Below are 24,420 nucleotides of genomic sequence, written 5' to 3' on the forward strand. Positions count from 1 at the left end.
TTTCATAGAAAATTAAGGAAAGGTGAAACAAAGGTAATCTGCCAATGTATCAGCAAGCATAGGTCATTATTTTATATACTATAAATGAATTTTTCACGCAAAGAACATCCAAGTGACAGCCTTGTGGCATTGGAATCAATGAAAGTATACCATGATATTTTTTGGCTCCAAATAATAATTCATCATTTCTGAAATATTTTTGCACAATGTTTTAGATGCTCCAATTCTATGTATGTCTTCCTCTTAGCTTAGATATTTTTCGTCTTCTTTTTCAGGTATTCAAAATGGATATTTAGGTATGAAATCCGATTTTCAAGATCAAAGGATTGTAAATTGAATATTTATTAAAAAAAAAACGCAAAACTTGGTAGATATGTTAAAAGGTAAATTAAAGATGTAAACTCTAAACCCCCTTTTCAAATGATCTCGAAGAATGAGGTGTGCGTGTCATTTTCCTTAGATTGTGCAAAAAACATGAAGTTTTTCACATAATGTTAATAAAATTATTTGCCCAAAATTTCATTTAGAATTTTTATAGATTTAATAGAGAATAAGTTGTTCACATATTTTCTAATAGATGAGAGATGCTCATCCATATGATACGAATTTTTCAATTAGAAAATAATTTTGAATCTTACTTATAATCCTGAAAACTCTGGAATATATTATCTGGATTCTCATGCAATTTCTATGTTAGAATACAATATCCAATAAAGTAATTTATTATTTCTTATACATTTTTTTCTTATCCGTTTTGTAGAAACTATCGTTATACGTACAGACAAAACAGTTCAAAGTATAACACTTGCTCTGCTCAAAGAATTTTTGTCTGCATCTCTGAATCTCCAAAGGACGATTCTACGGAAAATATCTTGGTTTGTACGAACGGTTGTACGACTCAGTACGATGTTATTGCCCATTTACAGTGTTCGTTTTTCTTTTATTCCTTGGTTGTATTAAGATTCGTGAAGAGTTCAGAAATCACTACTAAATTGCTTGAATTTGAGTATTATTTTCCATTTCATTTAATATAAATGATGTTGTTGTTGCTGTAACATTGTTATGAATATTGCCTTAAAACATCAGATCTGTTAAAGCGAGTCATGAATTCGTCATACATACAAGTTTCTGGCAATTGCAAAATTTCTTTTGAATCATACAAATTCCTCTTTTTTGATACATTATCTAGGCTGTCAAGAAATTGTATCCCTTTGATAAGATTTCGAATATACTTCTGGAAGCCGGAGGGACAAATATGGACACTGACACATTATTATTAATTGTTCTGATATATGCTAGTTTTTCTTAACTTTAATCTGATATATAAATCCAACGAATCTGTTCACTTCTTTAGGATTATAAGAAATTGCCCTTTAAAATATATATGTTTGCTAATAGTATTGTCGGTATTTATTTTGCGCATTAGCAATCATTAGCTTTAAAGTACAATTCTGTAGTGAAATATATTCCATAAAATAGATTGTAAACTGTAAGAAAGTTAGTACATATAATACTAATAATAAAATATCTCTTCAATTATCGCTGAATACGCATAAATATTTCAGGGATTTAATTTTCTATAATTAGGTCTAATTTCAATATAAATCATTAGAATCCTGAAGCTAAATTTTAAATTCTTTTTGTATGCACTTCTTAAAGGAAGTTTATTTGTTAAGCAGTTTTCCTTTTTTAGAGTAATTATTATTTCAAGACAGATCATGCTTTTACTGTGAGTTCAATCTCGCATGCCTAGCTGGTGTGGTGGGGAAGTTTGGAGAGAGATATAACAGTTCAGGTATCATCCTCGTCATCTGACGTAGGTTCAAAATTATGAATACAGTCCCAAAGTATCCCTAGTGTTGCTTTAAAACGGGGAATTAATATAAACAAACTAAACTCAATATTACATGCAAAATAAGACAGTAATTAACATTAATTGACAACTTAGAATTAATAATAGTTCTCCAACTAATATAAAAATTCTAGAATTTAAGTTGAAATTCTTATTAAATAAATTTATATTTTGCTTAAATTTAATCGCTGAATTCCTCCTCTTGAAGTGTAGATAGATTATGGGTTTTATTTTTCACAAAATAAAAGTATATACACAATTTCCTGTCAGGTTATAGTTAAAAGCATTACTATGGAGTAAGATGAAAAATTTATTATGTTTCTTTTGAATATATTGCAATTAAATGATGCTTCGTTTCATGCAATATATTTCATTTTTGTTCGACTTCTTCCAATACTAAAATATGTAAAATGTCAAAAAATAATTAAAAATTTCGATTTTATTTTAATCTAAGTTATAGCAACTATAAGTAAAGAAGTCCCAGAACCTGAACAAATAATAGTTCGCTTGAAAATAGTCAAGTACCACGCAATAACGTTTTACAAACTGTTAATATTTATAAAAAGTCATTTTAGTTTGGAATTACAACATGCAAGATAAAAATACAAATGTAAACGCTTTATAAGACGGAAAGGTTTATTTGGATATATTAAATTTTATCAGCAATTTATTTTTTCAGTAAGAAAATGTAAATTAAAATATTAATTATATTTTTTATTGAAAATTATTGAGAAAAAGTAAACATTTTAAATAACTTATGATCAAAAAAAATTCTGTATGTCCTTTTTGAAATCTAAAAATATGTTTTCAATGATGTCACTTTTTATATATATCATATCAGTGACATAAAGAATTTCGAAAAGTGCTCTCTATCTCATCAAATATTTGTTGCAATAATTTCTTTCATTGTTGAAAGCTTAAAAAAGAAAGATTTGCTTTGCTATCTGTGCAGTAATTTTTTTTTTTTTTTTTTTTTGAGAAATAACGGAAAGGAAACTTTTATAAATAATTTGAAGATAGATGATCCGTATATTTTTTTAACAGGCATTATAATGGGAATGAACTCGATGCCAGTCGGAAATTTTGCACGCAATAGAAAGAGCTGATAGATAATCACCGTATATTGAAGCAAAATCCATTTTTTTAATGAAATAACTTCGATTGTCTATCAGAGAAGCTACTTAAAATTACTTTGCTGAAAGAAGCAACAACGTTTCATCAGTTTGATGCTTCACTTCGTTGAACCTAAAACGTCATTTCGCATCTATTTGTACAAAATAGATTTAATTAATACTAAGCACAACCAAAATGTTTAGCTAACAGAGCGCCAAATGCGGCAATCGTTAAAAGAAATCATCTATACTTATAATAAAGCTCAATGTGTGTGTGTGTGTGTGTGTGTGTGTGTGTTGGCGCTCTACAGGCCAGACCGTTCGACCAACAGCTACGAAATTTGGCACGTGTATACCTTGGAGGCCGGGAATGTGCACCTGGGGGTTATTTTTTCAAATTTTTAATTAGAATTGTATTTATTTAAAAATTAAGCGAAATTTTGGCGTGTTTCTGCTATAACTTCCGAAAATATTACCGCACAAAAAAGATTTTTACATGAAGTTAAAGATCAAAAATTTATCTTTTAAATGATACCAATGTTTTATCCTTAAAAATAAGTTTATATTTTTAATGAATTTTTAAATAAATATTTTAACTATATATTTCAACATTTTTTTTCGTACAAAATAAAAATAAAATTTAAGCTGCAAGTGCACGTTTCGCATTCACGGGGAAAAATTAGCTTTTTTCACAGTGTTGCCCTCACATCGATTAAAGCTCCATTTAAAAATAAATTAAATCTTTTTGGAAATGAAATCTGCAATTTTTGTCACGTGTCTGTAGGAAATGAAACAAATATGAAATATTATTTTTTTCTAAAAAATAAATTCAAGAAAAGTTATTTTATGATCTTTTACACTATCTATATTATTAATCCAATAAATCAGTTTTATTTTAAGGCAATTTTGTTTAATATGAACAGGATATCCATTCAAAACAGGGCCACACAGATAATTTGTAAACCTTTAGTAATAGACACAGATCTAAAATGGTCTAAATGGAAAATGATTATATTTTATGTAACTTGATTCAATAAATGCTCTAATAAATAACGAATTTTTGATTTTACATAAAGCTTCTGCTGTGGAAATCACGTTTAACAAAATGTTCTTCAAACACTAATATTTTAAATAAAGAATTAATTTCCAATCAACTAAATCAATCACTTAAACTGACTGATTTATGAACATTTGAATATCACTGTTCAAAAAAAAAGGATAATTTTAGATTTTCCATCGATTGTTTTAAAGAAAATACGCCAATCAGCGGCCAGGTTTCTCAAGATTAATTGACCTAAGATTATGAAAATGTTGAGTTTTTAACATTCAAAACTTCGTAAATCAGTCTTAGTTAATCGTGGAAAATAGAAACATTCATTCATTTATTTAAAATTTGATGTGTCCAGAATATTTCTCAGAATATGATACCTTACTGCATAAAATTTAGACTTCATAATTTTTGAAATATATTTATAGGCCGGAATGAAATATTATTATTGATTTCATTTCAATCCTTTTGAAAGCAAAACTAAAAACTGAATTTTATGCTGAATCTGAGAAATTTTTGTTGAGTTATTCTTTGAGATATTACGCAAATTATGAAAAATATTTTGTAGTTCAATTAAGACTTAAATACCGAACGATTCTGTTTGCAGTACACATATTCAATAATAATAATAATAATAAATAAATAACAAGAAAAATAATAAATAAAATAAAACGCTTGGTTTCATTAAAAAATATCTTGATATTGATTGCAATTAAAGCATTTCCATTTTAAATTAAAGTTGAAGTTTTACCGGAAATGACAACAAATTAGCAAAATATATATAGTAAATTGAACGAAACGATCTAAACAACAGTATAAGTTTGGTATGACTATCAAAATTTGAAGATTAAAAATGTTTTGTTTGAGAAGCTATTAAGAGACAAGTTACTTAAAATATTTAATTGAAAATTGTAGCGAGCGGTAATATTGTTGAACCGGCTGGTCGCCAAAGGCGGCTAGTAGAATATAAAACTGAGAGGAAGATATTTTAACTTTTCTTGAACCTTACTTTAATTATAGTAAATCCTGTTGTCATGCAACACGAGAGTTATTTTAGGATTTCACTTATAATTTTGGTCTTAGAATGAGGATGATGCCCCCGCCTGGAAATTTTGCTATAAATTATTCATTACGTGATTTCAATACAATATAATTTCAACTTTTTATTATGAACAATTGTGTAAATAGAAATGTTTAAAATCATTGACCTATTTTATTTCAAATCTGTTATTCATGAGCTAGATGCAGGTTTTCAATTTGTTTCGAATAATTCAACTATCTGAAATGGGTTCTTATAAATATTGATAGGTATCAATACAATTAATATCTAACACCCCCACCTTAGTGATTATTATAAATAAAAAAAGAAGAAGAAATGTGTTGAAAATGTATTCTGCTTCAAGTAAAAAAAATTTATTGTTGAGAATTTACAATTATTAAATTTAATTCAAAATTTCGATACACAAGAAAAATACTTACTCTTATTTAGATACTAGATATGATGGAAATTAATGTAGGCTCCAGTTTGAAGACTTGAAAATTTTTGTTTGGACCTCATAATCATGAATACTGTTCAGCGGACAGGAACGGAATCCACGCATCCTTTTAGCCGAAACTGAATCCAAGCTGAAGACGCCTAACTCAGGAAGGACAGGCTTTATATGATCATCTACTGAACTGCACCTGTAATTCTACTACAGCGATGATGAAATGTTATCATTTTAAATGTTAATTATTATACATTAACTATCCATATACGATTCCAATTTCCCACGGGATATTTAGTGACATTTGATGTACATAATTTCTTCTTTTTACAAATATCGAACAGATTATCGCTTTTTAAAAGGGCTATCTTTAAAGTACCGAATAACAAAATGTTTTTAAAAATATTTTGACTTAAATTGTATGGCTAGATTTCATTGTTTTGAATATTAGTTTCGGCTCTCTCAAAATCAATTTTTACTTGTCAGAGTGGATTGAGCATCAGTAAATTTGAACCTTGGTAGAGTTGTTGGGCATACATCTTTTACGGCAGCTTCTATGCATCACAAACCGAAGAATTATTTTTACTTTCAAATGTTTAATTTTAATCTGTCATATTTCTATATTGCGAAATCGGTTGTTTTTATCGAAAATCGTAGAATTTATTATCAGATACCAAGATCAAAAACATACAAGTGGAAATAGTTCTACTTTGAAGGAATATTTGAAGTAATTTTTATAGGTGGCAAATAAATTTTAACTTTGGTGGTACTTTTGCTAGTTATTCTGATTCATCTAATTCTGAGGCAAACATTTTCTTATTCCAGGAACATTTTTATTATTTTTCCATCTGAAAACTGGAACTGTTACTTCCATTTACTGGTATTTTCCGTCAAACTCTTTTTGAATCACGTGACATTCTAGTATATAAAGCAATTTCTTCAGTTTTTAGTTTCTGGCTTGTATCCTTATCTTGTGATTTACTTATAAGTAATTAATTATTAAAGCGTTCTAAATCTAGTATTAAAAGGTTTCTATTCGTATAACTACTTGAGATCTTTCAAAAAAAGTTTGCAATTAAATGTAAGTAAATAAATTTCAAAATCTTTTAATATTATACGTATTTATATAGATAATACACATATCAAAGTTGTTGAAATTGATAATATTGTGAATATAAAACATGAATGAATATGTTTGAGAATCGAATTAGCCAAATAAAAAAACTTCAAAGGTTATATCGCAGGCTTAAAATTTTTATAATGCATTTTTTTATGTTACCATTTCCAAAATTCAGCTTTTTTTTATTCAGTTACAATAAGTTGAGTTTCTATTGAGAGTGAAATAAGAATGTTTTTATTTTAAAATTCTTGGCTAATGACTATTTTTAAATTTATAAATGCTCTACCATTGTATTAGTCTGTGAAAGAGCTGTTATACAACAGAAAGAAATATTGCACGTTGTTAAACAATGTCTGATCGTTCCATGCAATCAATCACTTAACAGTTTATCGTATTTATTGTTTATTTAGTATAAAACTTAATATATGGTGGATCATTAAGATTCAACGTAGATTGAATTTCAGACATTTTTTTTATTTATAAGAATCGCAACTTTTTCAATTGGTAAATGTTTATTAGATCTGAATGCATAATGCATGTATATTCATTCTTTCAGCATATAACAATAGGTAATTTGATCTCCACCACTGCTTTGTATTTCAATTTTTTTATATGGCTTTTTTGTTTCAGAAAGTATTATTAATATTATGCAAACAAAATTAAAGATATGTTTGCGATTATGTTTATATATTCAAATTTCCATTTTTATCAAGACTGTATTGTTTTAAATGTGGAAACCTTATTTTCCTTAATATTTGGAAATAGAATTTTGCATTTAAATTACGAATTTTATTCAAAATTTTTAATAACTTAGCACATATTAAATGTCGCATTCAGAGGCTTGTGTATATCTGTTTTTCTCTTAGAATATCATTTAAACTGCTGGCGTAGTCCTTGTCTAAGGGTTCCCAGAAACATTTAAAAAAAATCTTCCTGTAATTTTTTTTTACATTGTAATCATGAAAATGCTCTAATGATTGATAGAAAATTCTCTTTTCTCTTAATCGGTATTTAATCTATAGATTTCACTCTCGATATTTAATTACGATTCAGAATTTCTCGAGAAATAGGGAAAGAATTATGTTAAAATAAAAATTTCTGCTTGGAATAGAAAGTTCAAGGATATCCCTGTTTGCGATGATTCGAGATCGTTTAAAGTAGTTGAATTGTTTCAAATTTAATACGAAAGAACTTGGTCTGATCAGAAGCCAAATTTATTTTGAACATATTGAACTTATTCGTAGAATCTCTATTTCAAGAGTTAATAATCGAGTTAAGGCGTAACACACGTATTCAGCGCTTTAATTAAAATAATAAAATGTCTAAAGTATATTGACAAGATTCATACGTGCCTGTTAATATTGGTTACCGTACTGTACACTATGCAAGTCGAAAGGAGATGAAAAAATAAGCCTCTACAGCATTTACATTTTTTCAAACAGTGAGGAAGCAACGTTGCACTTTACATAATTATTTGTAAGCGCATCCATTTTTACTCCAATATAGAGAATGTTATTGTAATGAACAAAAACATTTATTCTAGATTTTAACGAATATCTAATTTTTAAACCACTTTGAGATCGAAAAACATATTGACACTATGCGAAGACGATAAATAAAATGCTTTGAGCTAGATGAATGAAAGTGTGTATACGGACTTTGGATCAATTTTGTAGATTCTATATAAAATGTAAGACGAAATACATGGCAGAAAATGTGTCTGTCTCGCGAATGAAGTACAATTGAATTCGATAAACACAAAGCGTGAGGGTTAGATGAAAATTATTACTCGATTTAGTATCTAAATTGAGGTTCTTGTTAAATACTGTTCAACATTGATGCAGATGGTTCTTTTTCGTTTCGTTTGCATGTAAACGCAATTGTGATACGACTGCAATTGTAGCTGCTTATCAAATTTCGGTTTCAATATGTTCCAAAAATGATTCTCACGATATTTTCAGTAAAAATGCTTGGTTCATGTCACAGATCTATATTTCGTAATTGTTTGCCAATACCAACCTTCATTGAGATCATAAACTAAATCCACAATATTACTTCCAAGATATGGATAAGATCTTATCCGTGGAAGTTTCTGCGAAACCTCTTTCACATTTTTTGATGAAATGGATGTCAATCTGTTTAACGAAGGAAGTTATTTTGTGATTTTTGCAATCAACTAGGCGAGTTTCACTTAAGGTGTTTTGAGAATACTCAATATTTTGCTGAATACTTGCAAGGTTATTATATTAAAATCTTGCATATAAATATCAAAGTATTTCAAGTTTTTATAAATTGAAATATAACGTTATAACTTTGATTTTCTTAAAAATAGAATGAGGCATTTTAACCAATTGCTGTATTCATTTAATTTTTTTAGATTTAGATTTAATAAAAAAAATGTTTTAATACATATTAGATTCATATTTTTTTAACTTTGCAAATATTTCGATTCTTTATTAATAATTTTTCCGATTTCTGTAAAAATCAGATAAACGAAGAATATTAAAAAACGCCTTTGAAACATTGCCGTGACAACATATGACAGTTATTCTAAACTTGATAAGAATTTTCATATTGTATATTTAAAAAGTAAAACATAAATATCAAGTGGTTACTAAATTACCGGCGGTTGATCAACCCCATCAAGTGACAAATTTGAAAAATTATTTTTAGAAATATTCTTTTAAATCGGATTATCATTTTCCCCAATTCTTATTTCATCTGTAAAACTAAAATACAGAATGCTTATTTTTTGTTCGGGGAAAAAAATATGAAAATGTAAGATGTTCAGTGTCGAATAAAATAATATAACTGTTGAAGTAGCGAGAACTTTTGTGAGAAACTTGATCCAATTTCTCAAAAGATCATAACCACTTATGGTTTTTAAATGTTTAGTTTTAAGTTGGCAAACATTGAATTGATCTAAGTCTTCATACATTTGTTTTAAATAATTGGCATCTTAATTTCTTATGAATTATTTAAAACTTCACACTAATTTCTGTTTGATTGCGATTTAAATCATTGAATGAAAGGAATTTCAAATAATTTATTGTCATTCTGCTAAAATATGGCTATTTGTTGCCTAATCTGCATTTTCTTTTCCTGCACAGAGAAGTATTAAAAATTTTGGAAAATTTGTTGAGGGAAGAAAAACTATGGAATTCCAGTTTTATAAATTTGGTCTGAAATGCTAATATAATCCAGGCCATGTATCTAATCCATAAATCATTTATTCGTTTATGTTCTGGTACTATACTGAAGAACTGTTGCGATTTAGGGAGAAGTTTGTTTAGAAATCTATGGAATTCAAATAAATGAGAATCAAAATTTCTGGTCAGCCTTTGTGTCTTCGTCTTATAATTAAACTATCTCAAAGCTAAAAATATGCTATTAATTTAGTCTTAATTTATCCAAAAATTACTTATCCTCTTTTTATCCTCAAAATGACCTAAAATAATCAATGTATGTTCAGTTTATGAGCATGTATTTTATAATTTGAGCTCTTTCTAATGATATCATTTTCATAATCTATTCAAATCATTCTGACTCAATGAAATATCAATATATTTTAAATTTACGGAAACTGCAATTTAAATCTTTTAAAAAATCTTTCTTTACATAGCTTTTGGTCTTCGTTTGATTGTAAATATAACGGAATGAGTTCTATTTTGTATAAGAAAAATTTGGCATCGAATATGGTGCATAAATATTAACCGAATTTTTCTAAGTATTTAAGTATTGTTAATTATAGAATCGGTACTTATGATATGTACTGAGTAAAGGGTTCTTTAAAGGGATGAAAGCCACATCCTTGCGTCCGGCCTTTGAAAAGAAATGATTTTTATTACACGGCGTTGCTATTTCATGATTTTATCGAGATTGATCCCATACATTGACCTTTCTTTTAGGTCAGATTAAGGCTGAGCAAGTGTCTGGGAGTCATTTATGTTTTCATAAATAGAAACAAACGCATGCTTGTAAATGTGAAGAGGAATACTTGCTCATTTCGAAGCGTTAGTTGTAATTTATTCCGTTACGTATCGGATTTTAGCTAGGATTTATTCTTCCCAGCTTCATTTGTGCAGCTTCGGCTATAAGTCTGCTTATTTTTTCGGAGAGGGGTGTATGTATATTTAATAAAACCATCTTGATTTTTCCCGATGTCAGTCAGAGAATATGAAATTATTTTCAGTAATCATAGACTGTCTACTCAAACCAGCCCAAAGGCACACGGAAAAATTTGAATGACTTGACCGCCGCGACAACAACCCTGTCGGGAATTGTTGTTCAGTCCTATAGGCCATTGCCTGTCACGGTACAACTCTGCCCTTAAGAAGTAAATTCCGTCATCGGTGGGAGGTAGTCTCCTCCACCCTTTCGTATGCTCTTAAGGATAGCGAGAACTGGCCTCCATGTCGGAAGCTTTTCATCCTCGATTACGAGGTGCCACCGTTGATAATTATAGTAAAATAGACCAGCAAAATACGATGCACAGTTAGCAGGAAGCAGGATTAAAATAACATTGACGTTGCACAATTTATATTTATAGGCAATGTCTGCACTGATTTGCATTTTCAGATTTTCATATGGCTTTGAAGTATTATTGCTATGATTGTAAAGTATTTTTCTACTTTCATATTTTATATCATTACTTGGTATATTGTATATAGTATACTGTATATTGATTATATTAAAATTCAATATATTTTTTAAATAAAAAAATAAAGTGTTTAGTATTGAATCATGCTTGAAAACATACTGCATATTTAAATATTGTTTTTTTTTCTACGCAAAGAGTACTTTTGACGTACTATTATGTACACTTTCACAAAATGCACGTTACTTAGCTGGTGAAAAGGATCCAGCCTATACGGACTGTCGTCCTTTACTTGATCCCGTCTTGTGTCTGGATTTTTTCCAACGCACATTCGTCCCAAAGGGGTTAAACAGTCCTTAAAAATAAAACTACGCATATTTATATCAAGTTTCAATGTTCAATATCAAATTTATTTTTTCCTTCTCAATTTATAATTGTTGTCAGAATTAAAGTAACTGGCTTTATAACTTTGATTCAATGTATGTTATATAAATTTATTACGAAGTTATACCCAAATCCATTCTACTAAGAGAATATAGTTTGCGTTTTCTTTAGTTCTGATGCTGACGGCTTCCGATATTATTAAAATTTTATTAAATAAGGTATGTAATTATCTTTAAAATCCGTATACTGTACACCAATTATAAAATTAATAAAACTATTATTTAAATGTTTCGTAACTTTAACCAATTGTGATGGCATGAAATTCACAGGCATGTGTCGAAATGGTCCACTAGAGATCGAAGCGATGTCCCACAAAGTATCCGATTCCTTGCAGAAAAAGGAAAGACTTTCATCTTCTAAATGAATTATCTTTCTACCTAAAATTGTGCTTCTGTAAACCCGGTTCCGGCAAATAGTGTTAGTCTACATGCCGCAAACATTTTTCCTTTTGAGACGATTGCTGCTAGCTTGTGTAGCACGACTTTGTGATTCTGTAACGTGCGTGGTACGTATTTCCATTTCAAGTAATTTAAAGACCATTGGTAGGTAATGGTAAATTTGGTAAATGTGAATTTAATCTGATCTTCGTAGTTTCACTTAGCATTTAAGAAAGAATAACGTCCAAATTTTACTTGTTTATTGAATCTTCCAAGTTTATCTTGGTAAATATATTCAATTCTTCGAAATAACGGAGTGTCAACACTAAATAATTGCAATTTCAATTGGAAATGGTTGAAGGCCTTCTTAGATATTGATGGTATACACTTGTCCTATGGGAGTAAAGGCATTCTTTAACTTGGTTTCTGTTTTTTTAATAGTCTTCAGCATTTAATCTCTGGTTTCTAAACCTTCATGATACAACCGGAGACTCATTTTTAGATAAAATCTTATTTCTTGTCATATCGTTGTTCGCTGTACAGAACCGTCTTAAACATTCAACATTTCACCTAATTTTCTGTAGCTTTATATATCGTAAAATTTTATTTTGGATCCCTTTTTAAATTTAAAACAAATTATCATTTTTAAACTGTTCTGTTGTGATACTGGCTACTCTTACTTGGTTTTACTTAGATTCCTCTTCATTAATATTTTAAATCGGAAAAATCTACAAAAATGTCTGAATAACTTCAGTCCTAATTTGTAGTTAATATTTGCTCTATGTATTTCTATAAAAATTAATTTTTAGTTAATTTTAATAAATTTTAAAATTTATTATCCGTAACTACAGAATAATCATCAGGTTTTACCTTGTTGCATTTAAGAATTATCTGTGAAAATTGTACCTAGTTAAAAACGGCTTTTTAAGGAATTGTAAAAAGTTCAATTCTCTTTACGTATCATGCATCCTCCTTGATACATTAGTATGCCATTTTTAAAATTGGTCTATGCAATGAAAACATGCTGTTGGAACTGATTTCACTTGACTGATAGTACTGGCTTCAAAACGGTGTTTCAATACAAACCAGTGGAAAATGTCACGCAATGTGTTGGTTCAAATAGAAAAACAAATCTGGAATTAGAAATTTTGCATCTGCTAATGTCAATTAAAATAAATTGCGAACTTTATATTGCTGATTTGATCGAATAACCAGTTACAGGGGCCTATTTCCAATCTTGAAGATTGTCTGAATTTTTCCTGCTCCTTAGTATAGTATATTAGATGATGTTGTTTAGTGTGGGTCTCCTTAGTTATGAAAGAGTATGCCACTCTGGGAGATATGACTACTACTTGGATATCTTTTTAATATATTTAAGCTTTCAAAGAAAAAAAACTAGCCAGGATTTAGAAAATTCTTTTGAAAGAATTAAAGGAATAAAAAAATTTTTAATAATGATGTAATTGAGGATCCAATAAATTTTGGAAACAGCAACCAAAGACTACCTGTTAATCGACCCTCAACAATCTTTCCTATAATTTTCCTTAGAAGTATATGAAAAGATTGGCACTTTACAAAAGCGATCCTCGGATCATTAATATATCGAAGTTTACGAGCCCCACAATCCTTCGAAAGAAGCAAACTTAGAACGATAATCTATTGCATTCCACTGAGGCAAACTGAAAGATGATTAGAACATAGAAATAGGTTTCAAAGTAGAAACAATAACAAAGTAGGAATGAGCACAAAGTATTGCAAGATATTGTCACTCCTCCCTCTCCCCGGAAAAATGTTGAGGGAAATGAGAGTTCATTTTAATATGAAGAGGAATATCTGTATCGTATCAAATGCCAGATTAGTTCATTTATCATTAAAATTTTATCTGAATTTCATAAATTATATTTATATTAAGCTTTGAAGCAATTCTTTAAAAAGATGTTTTTATTAGAAAGTACTTGTACAATCATAGATTTAATTATCTGCTTCACTTGACATTTAGCGATAAAGTTGTTTTTATTTACTACTAACCGCTTTTGTTGCCCAACCGGCAGTATTAATGCTTCCTAAAATTTTCAATCCATTATTTTATGCAACTTGTTTTTTATTTATGAAGATTCTGCAACAAAATATTTTGAAGCTTCAGATTTTGATACTCCTGTCATTCATTCATACTATCATGGAGACTTTTAACCGTTCTGTTCATTGCACTATATATCTCGTTTTCTGTAAGCTGCATTAAAATTTCAACTTAAAAGTATAAATGATAAAACTGCAATTATTATAAAAATATTTTTCTGAAACTAAGCATTTATTTTTCTACGTACGAGTACTGAAAACAGTTTGATGTGCTTTACCGAATAATTTTCATAATATGCAATACCTCAAAGAGTGATTCAATTTCTCCGATTCCTCATAAAATTAAATTTCAAAAGGATTTAAATGATGTAAACTTGATTATTAACGGATTTAAAATGTCAATTTTTTGGTATATAAATATACTTCAAACATTATGAAGTCTAAATTTTATGCAGTCCTTTGGTCCTAAAGAATCACTATGAGAAATATCTTGGAAGCTGTAACATTTCTCTAAATGAATATATCCATCTTCTGCTATCTATTCGGATCGATTTATGAAGGTTTGAATGGAATAGTTTAGAGCAATCAACATTTTCATAATCGTAGTACAATCAGTCTTGAGAGAAACTGAGCGGTAATTGGGGGCATCGTCTTTGAGAAGGTCGATGAAGTGATCTATAACTGTCTGTTGATTGGAGTGCAACACTTTTTATTTAAAATAATGGCGTCCCAAAAATGTTAAATTTGATACACAGAGCAGATGATCTAGATAAAAACTAATCATTCGTAATTTATTAGAGAATTTATTGACTGAAGTTACATAAAATATAGTTTACTTCATTTAGACCATTTTAACGCATGCATTTCTATTAAATATTTACAAATTAGCCATTGGACACTGAATTGAAAGGATGTATATTTACCATGTTTAACTTAAATAAAGCAGATTTATTGAAATGTAAATATTGGAAAAGATCATAAAAAAAAAAAACTTGCATTTACTTTTTAGAAAATCTCATTTCATATAGACGCGGGTTGAAAATTACTTTATTTGTTTAATTGTAAAAGTAGTCAATTTACTTTTTGAAACTCGAATATAGTATCGGATAAGGGGTAGTGTAGGGATGGTATTTTGATCCCACATTCCGTGTTAAATAACTATTAATCGGAGTAGAAGATATAAAATAAATTGGTAAAATGTTCAGATTAATATATGCAATAGTTTTTCAAAAATGTGACTTCATTGAAATATCAGAATTCTTAAAACAAAAATCGTTTTGAAGAAATGTTAATCGACGATTTTACCCTATATGGTACTTGATCTTCGAAAATTGAATTTTTAAAATCATAGTTTGAGACGACTGATTCTCTCAATGTTAAAGTCATTAGGATGGAAAATTTTGGATTAGAAACCGGGAGAAAGTTTTAACTTGAAATTCAATTTTAACATTTCCCTATTTAATTATGTCGAATATAAAGCCCTTTTAAATCGTAGAAACCTTTTTAGGAAAAACTTAATATAACCAAGCTCATCCACCCGTTATCCTCCAAAATAACTAAAGTACAATTATTTTTGGTCTAGTCTTTCTAAAATATCCAATTTTCAGTCCGTATCTTCTCTCGGAGCATTCGAATGCGTATGGGGAATACGTATTCTGATAAATACTGTAAATACTGCCAAGATGAGGCAGCACCACAGTGTAGCATTTGGAGACTTGCTTTGATTTTAAAAATTAATCCATTTCATCTGTCCATACCATCCTCATTTAAAACCAATTGCAAACAACGGGTAACTTTGTCTTGGTATAATCGCATCATTTGTTTTCTCTGAAAATAGGAGGCATACACGACTTCAAAAGGCCTCTGCATCCAAAATAAAATTTGTTCTTAATGGTATATTATTAAATTTCAAGAATCATCAGAAAGATCTTGGTATCATATTTGTCGATATCGGTTTTTATTCCTCGCAACATTTTATTCACTGAACAAACGTTCGTGATCGCTTAACATTTTACGATTTTTGTGCAGTATAACTTGAGAGGTTGATCGCACCTGTCTAACACTTTTTCATCAGTTTTATAAATTCTGAAGTGAACAACAGTTGTGTTGTACATACTTCAACACTGCCTTCCTGCATCCCACGTTGAACTACGTACATAACCAAGTCCGTCGGCTGTGTGATGGTGCTTTAATACCTTCTCCGGTCAAGAAAATCCTTGGAAATAAAGGCCGTGGAATAGGCTCTCCATTTAGTGTATCTTCCAATTTTAAATAATCGTTCACATCCACTATGGAAAATCGTCTCAAATCGTATCGTCCTTCCTGTACCTTCTTATTGGCGAAGCATGTACATTTATTGCATCCAGATGTCACCCAGAACATCAATAACCCTTTTACCCATACTCTTCCCTGGTTAGAAATTAACCTACCTTTCAAATATCTATTCCATAACTCCCCAAAAGAGGACGCTCCAGCCCTGTTTGTTAATTCGATTTTTAATTCTCATCTACAAATGTTTTGTGACCACATGCCGATTTATTACAGTTTCGAAGTATGGTGACAACGTGAGTGACATCTTTCACTAGTAATCAAGTTGTAGATTGGAAGCTTCATGCGTTTTCCTCCGTATTTACTTCCAAATTAAATACCATTTATTTTGCTCTTCAAAATGTGAGAAATAAGGGTTTAGGAAAAGCTATTAGTCTGTAGACGCTGTCACTATCTAAATCCAGATAAATCATTCATGCTAATTATTCAATTTCTGCACCATACTTTACTCCAAGATGAGTGATAATTTCTCTTGGATCTCTGCCAGCGTTTATATTCGGGGAAATGAGAATGCTTCTGCGAAATATATAGGTGAATTGCGTGTACAACTTTCCTATGTTGAAGTGGGTACATATACTCGGAACAGGAATTTTTCAAAGTAGGCAAGATCAGTGGAATTGAACTACAGAAAATTGTACAATGTAAAAACCTTTAATTACATCATGAATTTCCTCTAAATTGCAAAAATTTTAATCCTCTTAAGGAATGATCATTTGAGGCTTACTCGCAAATATTTTTCTCTGTACCTCTCCCAGTCCCCAGAAAAAAATGCTGTGGTTGCTGGAGCATTTTAACTATAAGGCATATTTTAATAGATTAACATTTTAGATTCTCAACATTTTAGTTTCCATAGTTGTCATCCCCCATTTACGCACATATCAACACTTTTGCCATTTATAAAAAGTGGGTATTTTACATGCTGTTTCATCTGAATAGCTTAAGCATTTTTTGCTTCTAGCCAATTCTTATTCAATTATTTGCGCATGCTGTTTACTTAATATTAATGGCTTCATAAAAATTACAATTACAGTCTGAATTTTAAGCTAGGAATAACTTATCTTACAAAAGGTTCTTATGCTAATATAATACCCACATCAATGAACCCTTCTTGCTGCAAAATAAATAGCTATAGTTATTTTTGATTAATAAAATTTGGTTTAAAATTATATCTTATGCTTATGTTAACTCCATGCCTGATCAAAATTTTTTATATAGACATACAAAAAGAATAATTTATCTGGAAATATACACACAGCATATCGAAAACATTCTGCTCTTCCTGAAGTCTATAAATTTTCTAAATTGGTGACTCGCAATTTTATTTAACTTCATCGCTCGCTCAGGAATTCTTTTGTTTTCTACCTATTTTTCAAGTTTCAAGCTGAGTGCAATGACTTCCAGCATCATCTAGTATTACTGGGAAAGATGCTTTTTAAATATCTGAAAATATTGATTTTATTCCAGTTAATGCCAAATGGTTAAAGACCTTACGTCACAAGTTTCTATGATTGCAGATTCTTGTTTGTTTAAGAATAGTTTTTATTGGGTTCGGATTTCATAGTTTTTGTTATTCTCGGCTAGGTGAATATCTTTAGGCTGAGATTTCTGTTTCGCCAAGGAAAGGTGAAGTAGACCTAGATTTATATCCAGAATCTTATCATAAATTTAGTCAATTTAATATATTTTTTTCTCTCGGAGATATGCTGTTCTAAATGTTCAGAAATTTAAGCTGATAACGAAAACAAATGTTGGAAATGCAAAGTTTGATTTTTAATTAGCTGTATTAATTATGTATTTAATTATTTATTTTCAGATAGTTCAAAAAGATGTTTCCAACGAAGTTCTTACTACTATATTTCATTTATGGACAATTTTCCTATGCGATATACTCAAGTTGGATGATAATTACACTGTAAGTACAGTATCAAAACAATATTTTATTAGCATATCCGTATAAATTTCGAAGAAATATTTAATTGCCAAATTTATCTCAATGTTTTCAGATAACAACAAAAAGAAATGATAGGAATCAAATAAAACTAAATTTTTTTTCACTCTGTGTTTGAAAATTCATCAAACTAATTGAATTAATATTTAAAAGTGAAAATTGTTCGACATACTCAATTCGATTGCATTTCCGCTCATATTTACATTTTTCTCTTGTATATATACTAAATTTTATTTATAAAATTTGAAAGACTTTAATTAGTTTTACTGTTTTAAATTAAAGTTCTTCTATTTTATCTAAAACATGTGAATATATTTTTCTTGAATATAACTACGGTTATGTATTTGGACATTTTTTTTTCCTTCTAATGGAAATTTCCTAACCTAAAATATGACACAGAATTGCACCTGTAATCAGAACATTCCGAATTTATTTAAGTCATTGCATTTTATTTATCTAGTTTATATAAACATGAGATTACAGTATGAAAGATGGCTAACTCATTGATAGATTTAGTACAAAAGTCGATAGAAATCTTCACTTTAGATGGGTTTTTTAATTACGAGAGTTAAGGATTCTCTTTTCGAAAGTAATTAATCTGATCAATTCTTAAGCCATCTTTTGATTGGGATAGTAAAGTGCTTTTTACAGGGATTCCGTTTTATACAAAGAATGAACAGATAAATTATATTCGAAAAATTTTAACAGTTTTAATCTTTAAAAAATAATTGCAATAATAAATTACAAAATCACAAGTCTATAATATTTAGTTTAATATTCTACAATTTCTATCGCTAAAATGGCTAGTATTAATATATGCATGTACCCAGTATTTTGAGAAAGACTTGGGTCATTGTTTTAATCTGTTTTTAAATTTTTTTGTCTGTTTGAGGCAATAATAGAAAGCATTTGAATATGCAATGTAAAATTAATTTTTTAGGTAAATAAAAATTAAAATAGTTACATGAAGGAAAAATAATAACTTTTATTAACGCAAAAAATGTAAAAAAAAATATAAATTATTTAAATCAACAAATTCGGCTACTAATGTTACAAAAAGGAAACTATTATTTTCGAAACCAATGTGCTTAGTTTTCAAAAAAAAAAAAAATGTGAAATATACCACCCAGACCCAATGCCGGAAAGCAAAAGCTTGCGAGACAGTTTGGGGGTAGATCAAGCTTTGCGATATGGCGCTAAAAAGGTATTCTTGCACTAAAATTCACCACGAGTCACATGACTGGTGTTGGGTACGCTCGAGACAAAAGAAGCGACTAGCTCCCCGCATTTATCTCAGCTCAGTGGTCTTTTCTTATTTCCCTTTCTTTTTTGTCAGTTTCTGAATATGATTTGACCCATTTTTGTCAAGAATTTCACTTTTCTTTTAATTTCACTGCTGTTGCAAATTTAGATAATTCAGAATTATTAAAGTATCTCGTTTTTCCACTAATGCTGCGATTTCTAACAAATCTGAAAATCATTTAAATGATAATAAACATCAGTTGATAACTATTTCCAGGTTAGTGAACATATTTCTAAACTAAAAAAAGTAAAGTATCGAAATCTTCTGATCTATTGTGATCAATAGATTGTCCGAAATAGTAGGAATATACCATCTCAAGAATCTTGAAGAAAATCCTTTTTATCTGAAAATTTAAAACAACTTTAAACTCATTTCCCCTATCTATGATTTTTGAAAAAAAATTAAATTCCTAAACAGACAACTAAAATACTAAATATAGATTTGAAATTTGTTAACCCATTTAGTTTAGAATACTACTTATAAACTGAACCAAAATATTAATATAACGATGTACCAACGTAAATTTAGAATTTTTTTAAAAGCGTAAAATTATATTAATTTCACATCTGATTTTTATCTAATTTTTGTAACTTGTAAGAATTTTAAATTATTCCGAAACTTTGCTTCAGTCTGTGGCCAAATACATCAATTATTGTATATATCAAAAAATATAAAATTCTAGTCAGTTGCTTTTGTTGGGAAATGTTTGAATAAAGTTCAAACTCGAGGCAAAAGTTTTCTCAGATATTTAATATATCGGACAGAAAATATTCTACATTATTTTTTGCACAAGTGTCATGGAAAAATATCGATACTGCTTCAAATGCCATCCCTTAAACTAAACATGTTTCCTGACATAATTGAAGACTTTAATTTCGGTATTTAGAAATATTTTGCTATAAACCTATATTAAGTCGCTTGAAGTTGCGCTTCCTTAATACAGTTTTTTAAAATGATTCTTTTATTGATTTCAGGAACATTTATTGCTCGTTCGAAGGATGGAAGAAATGGAGAGACACATTAGGGCTCTTAACGAGTCAATAAAAGAAAGATACCTTTATTGATCTATTACAGGAGGTAATTCGATTTTACGATTTTATTTTATTACTTTAAAGCAGTTAATTATAAAAACCTATTACAATGAGGAAAAAAATAGTTCAGCAATGAAATTTATTCCAACGGAAAGTAAATTAAACTTAAACTTTAATATTGTCACGTAGTTTCTTTAGTATAGAATTCAATGACACACACAAGAGGTGGAGCTAAACCAATTTATTAACTGAATTCAGAACACAGTAACTGACAAATCTTCTGCTTTTATACACGCAGAGAAAGTTCCAGAATACATTTCTGGGGACAGTAAGAAAAGTCCAGAACACTTGTCTGCTAAACTAAAGAAATGTCCAGTATCTTCTGGAACATGAAATAAAGGAAAAGATAAAATCAAGGAATTGAGTATTTACATATACTATTAATCGCATTGTCTCTAGCGGGATTCGAACCCAGGTGTCTTGATCATGAGACCAGTGCCATGATCATTCGGCCATGGAGATTCGACTGTCTTTTTTCAATGCGGCAATATAATGTAATTTACTAATATGTAACAAAGTTAAAGTTGGAACACTCCAAAATTGACTTCAATGGTCTAAAATGTTTTAAAACCCTTTTTAAATCACTTGTGACTGGTGATTTTGAATGCTTTTGTTGAGAAGAAAAAAATCCAGAAAAAGAGATCCCAGTCTCAAGTTTTTAACTCGTATAAAATGATTCAGTTGCTACAATATTCATAATTTGTAGCAATAGTTTTTCATTAGCCTGTTTAGAAACTCTGTAACCATTTTTGTTCAACTTCTAAGTTTTGAATTCTGTTCTAAATTATTTAAGTGAATGATGAGTCTAAATTAAATTATACAATTTCTTATTTGTTTCCTATTTTTACAGAATTCGAATTAGACCGTCGATCTTTTTAATTTATAAATAGGATTTCGGCTTATAAAGAATAGCCATTAAAATCTTCAAAAACCTACAAAAGTAACTGACAGTGTTTGAAATCGTGAATGTTGTATATTTTATGCTATTAAACTGTAAAGAGCATTTTACGACGAAATTCGAATTTTGAGGAATGTCATTTGCGGAATAAAAATATTTCTCTATTATTCAAAATTGCATTTTAAAGAAAAATGTATTCACTCCTCAATTTTAAGTTGCATGTATCTTTACTATTATACAATTATATATCAAAAAAATAAAGTACAAAAGTTAAAAGGATTTAATCTGTTAAATGTATACCTAGTTTTAACATAAACGGAAAATTGATGACTTTATGATCATGATTTTTATTGGAACTTTTGGCTTAATTCATATGAATAAAAGATTATAATTTAACAAAAGCATTTAATATAAAAATTAATTATTGATAAAATTAAAAAAACCCAATTTGTATTTTCATTTATACCATTACCAGTTACAGCTTCTAGTTCTAAAAGGAATCAAAATTGGAATAAAATAGATCCCATTGTAACTGTTGCTGAACACTTTGGATCAGTCAATATAATATATCAAAAATAGTATTCATGTTTTTCCAGCAAATGTCTGAAAGCGACGGGTAAACGAACGTAAATAGGTATGGATTTCCATCATTGCATGAATGGTCCACACAATATTATAAATTTTGAAATTGCTAAATACATAACTTATATCAATTTTAAGTACGAAGTTTGAAAACCATCACAATAACGGTTTTGTGAATTCTAGTGTTGTATAGAAATAATGAAATGTTGCGAAACATTTCATTACTTGTTTAAAAACTTTACTTTAGTAAGAAATTCAAATGTTGATATACAAATGTTTTCCTTTAAACAAACGAAATTCCAAGCCATGCTTGAAGTATACGCTGCGGGTATGAATTGTCCCCGTAAGTGATTTTTTTTTCGACATGCATTCCTATTATATTGAACATTTGTACATAAAAATAATATTAATTATCCACATATTTTTTCTAATACTATAAACCATGAAAACTGAAAGTTTAAGGAAAAAATGTTTTTCTTTCTAGTAAGTTTCTGAATCAAGCAATAAAGCTATTCAATATTTAATCATACAAATGATAGATTTAAAGAAAAACTCTTTTTGCAGGTTTTAACGCTCAGCTTATGCTTACAAGTTTTAATAAGCGCTTATTGTTTCAATCTGCTAAACAAGTATTTTTGGTTGTCACCTTAATTCGTTCGGAAAGGTCATGTAAATCTAAGAAAAATTACTGTTTTTAGAGTATGATTCCACTTTTGAGTCATATATTTTTAAATTTTATATTTCGGTTTACTAATGAAACTTGGCGAAGTTGAATTAATTATCTAGATAAATATTCAACTTCACAAGCTAATTTTTCTTTTCTACATTTTCATGTTCACTTTATCCAATTATCGGCTTTTCTGAGCTTTGTTTGATTAGTAGTGCTAAGACATGTTGAATCTTTCGTCAATATTTGGTTGAAATTGTCATATTTCCATGAAACTGGAAACGAGGCTAATGTATTCTGATTGTTTTGAGCGTTTTTTACACATGGCTAGTTTACAAAAGTATTGGAAAAAAAACTGATGCAAAGCTATTCCAGCAGTTTGTTTATGGCATCATTTGTCTGAATCTGTTCATATTTAATGAAATTCATAAAATTTATTAAGTTGATTTTTATTTCATTGCCTAAGCTAAAGTAAAATAAATTTTTCTCTTTAACAGAGAATTCACGATCTTAACGAGGAAAATAAAGATCTTTATAAAAGAATCAAGTAAAAAGCCATTCATACGGTAAGAATTTTATTGTTTTTCTGATTTTCCTTTCCTGAAAAGATTGTATTTACTCGTGTAGTATGCTATTAAGAGAACTTCAATTCAGATCTTTCCGCCTGGATTCAAATAAACTGTATCTTCTTATTATTTTACTGTGCTTTTGTCGTATCAATTAGAATTAGAAAATAATATCTACTCTTAATCAGAATGTTATGCCAAAATTTTAAGAATAGTACCATTTGAAGGGCGAAAAAAATCTGAAAATATTTTGAATTCACCCCAAAGTGCAATAGAATACATTCTTAATGTAAAGTAATGATATTCTGTATATTAAAATGCTATAATTTTCAGAGTGATTTCGGTGTTCAGGCAGAACTCCCACCACTTGATGCATCCCCTCAAGTAGCCGCCGATAAAGCACCAAGTGCAGCACCCGATGCACCCTTATCACCTTCTCAAGAAGCACCTGATGAAGCACCCTTGTGACCACCACCCCAAGTACCACGACAACGAAGAGTACCAAATATAAGGGTAAGATTGCTTATAGAATTACAACAGAAAAATGCATAACTATTTGGACATTTATATTAGCACTGCAGTTAACATTATTCATTACGATTATTTGTGATTTTCCTATAAATCTATACTTTTACACAACTTACTGCATCTAGATTGTGACTTGTGTAAGCTTTTATTTTGTTTTAATGAAAAGCTTTTTGCTTTTGTGGTTTTGCTATCCTTTCGGAGCAATTAAATTTCGAATGATCTTTTTTCGTGCTGATTCTTGTCTCTTCTGATTTTGTTTAGCGACTAATTTATTTTGTGTAGCATCAGATAAGGAATATTTTCTGAGATTAAGGTCTATATAAACTCTTATTGTGAGGAAAAATATTGAAGTGCATTTTAATACATTTAACATATTTAGCTTCATATAAAATAATC

Source organism: Argiope bruennichi, chromosome 7 (assembly GCF_947563725.1).
Source record: "Argiope bruennichi chromosome 7, qqArgBrue1.1, whole genome shotgun sequence".
NCBI classification, from domain to species: Eukaryota; Metazoa; Arthropoda; class Arachnida; order Araneae; family Araneidae; genus Argiope; species Argiope bruennichi.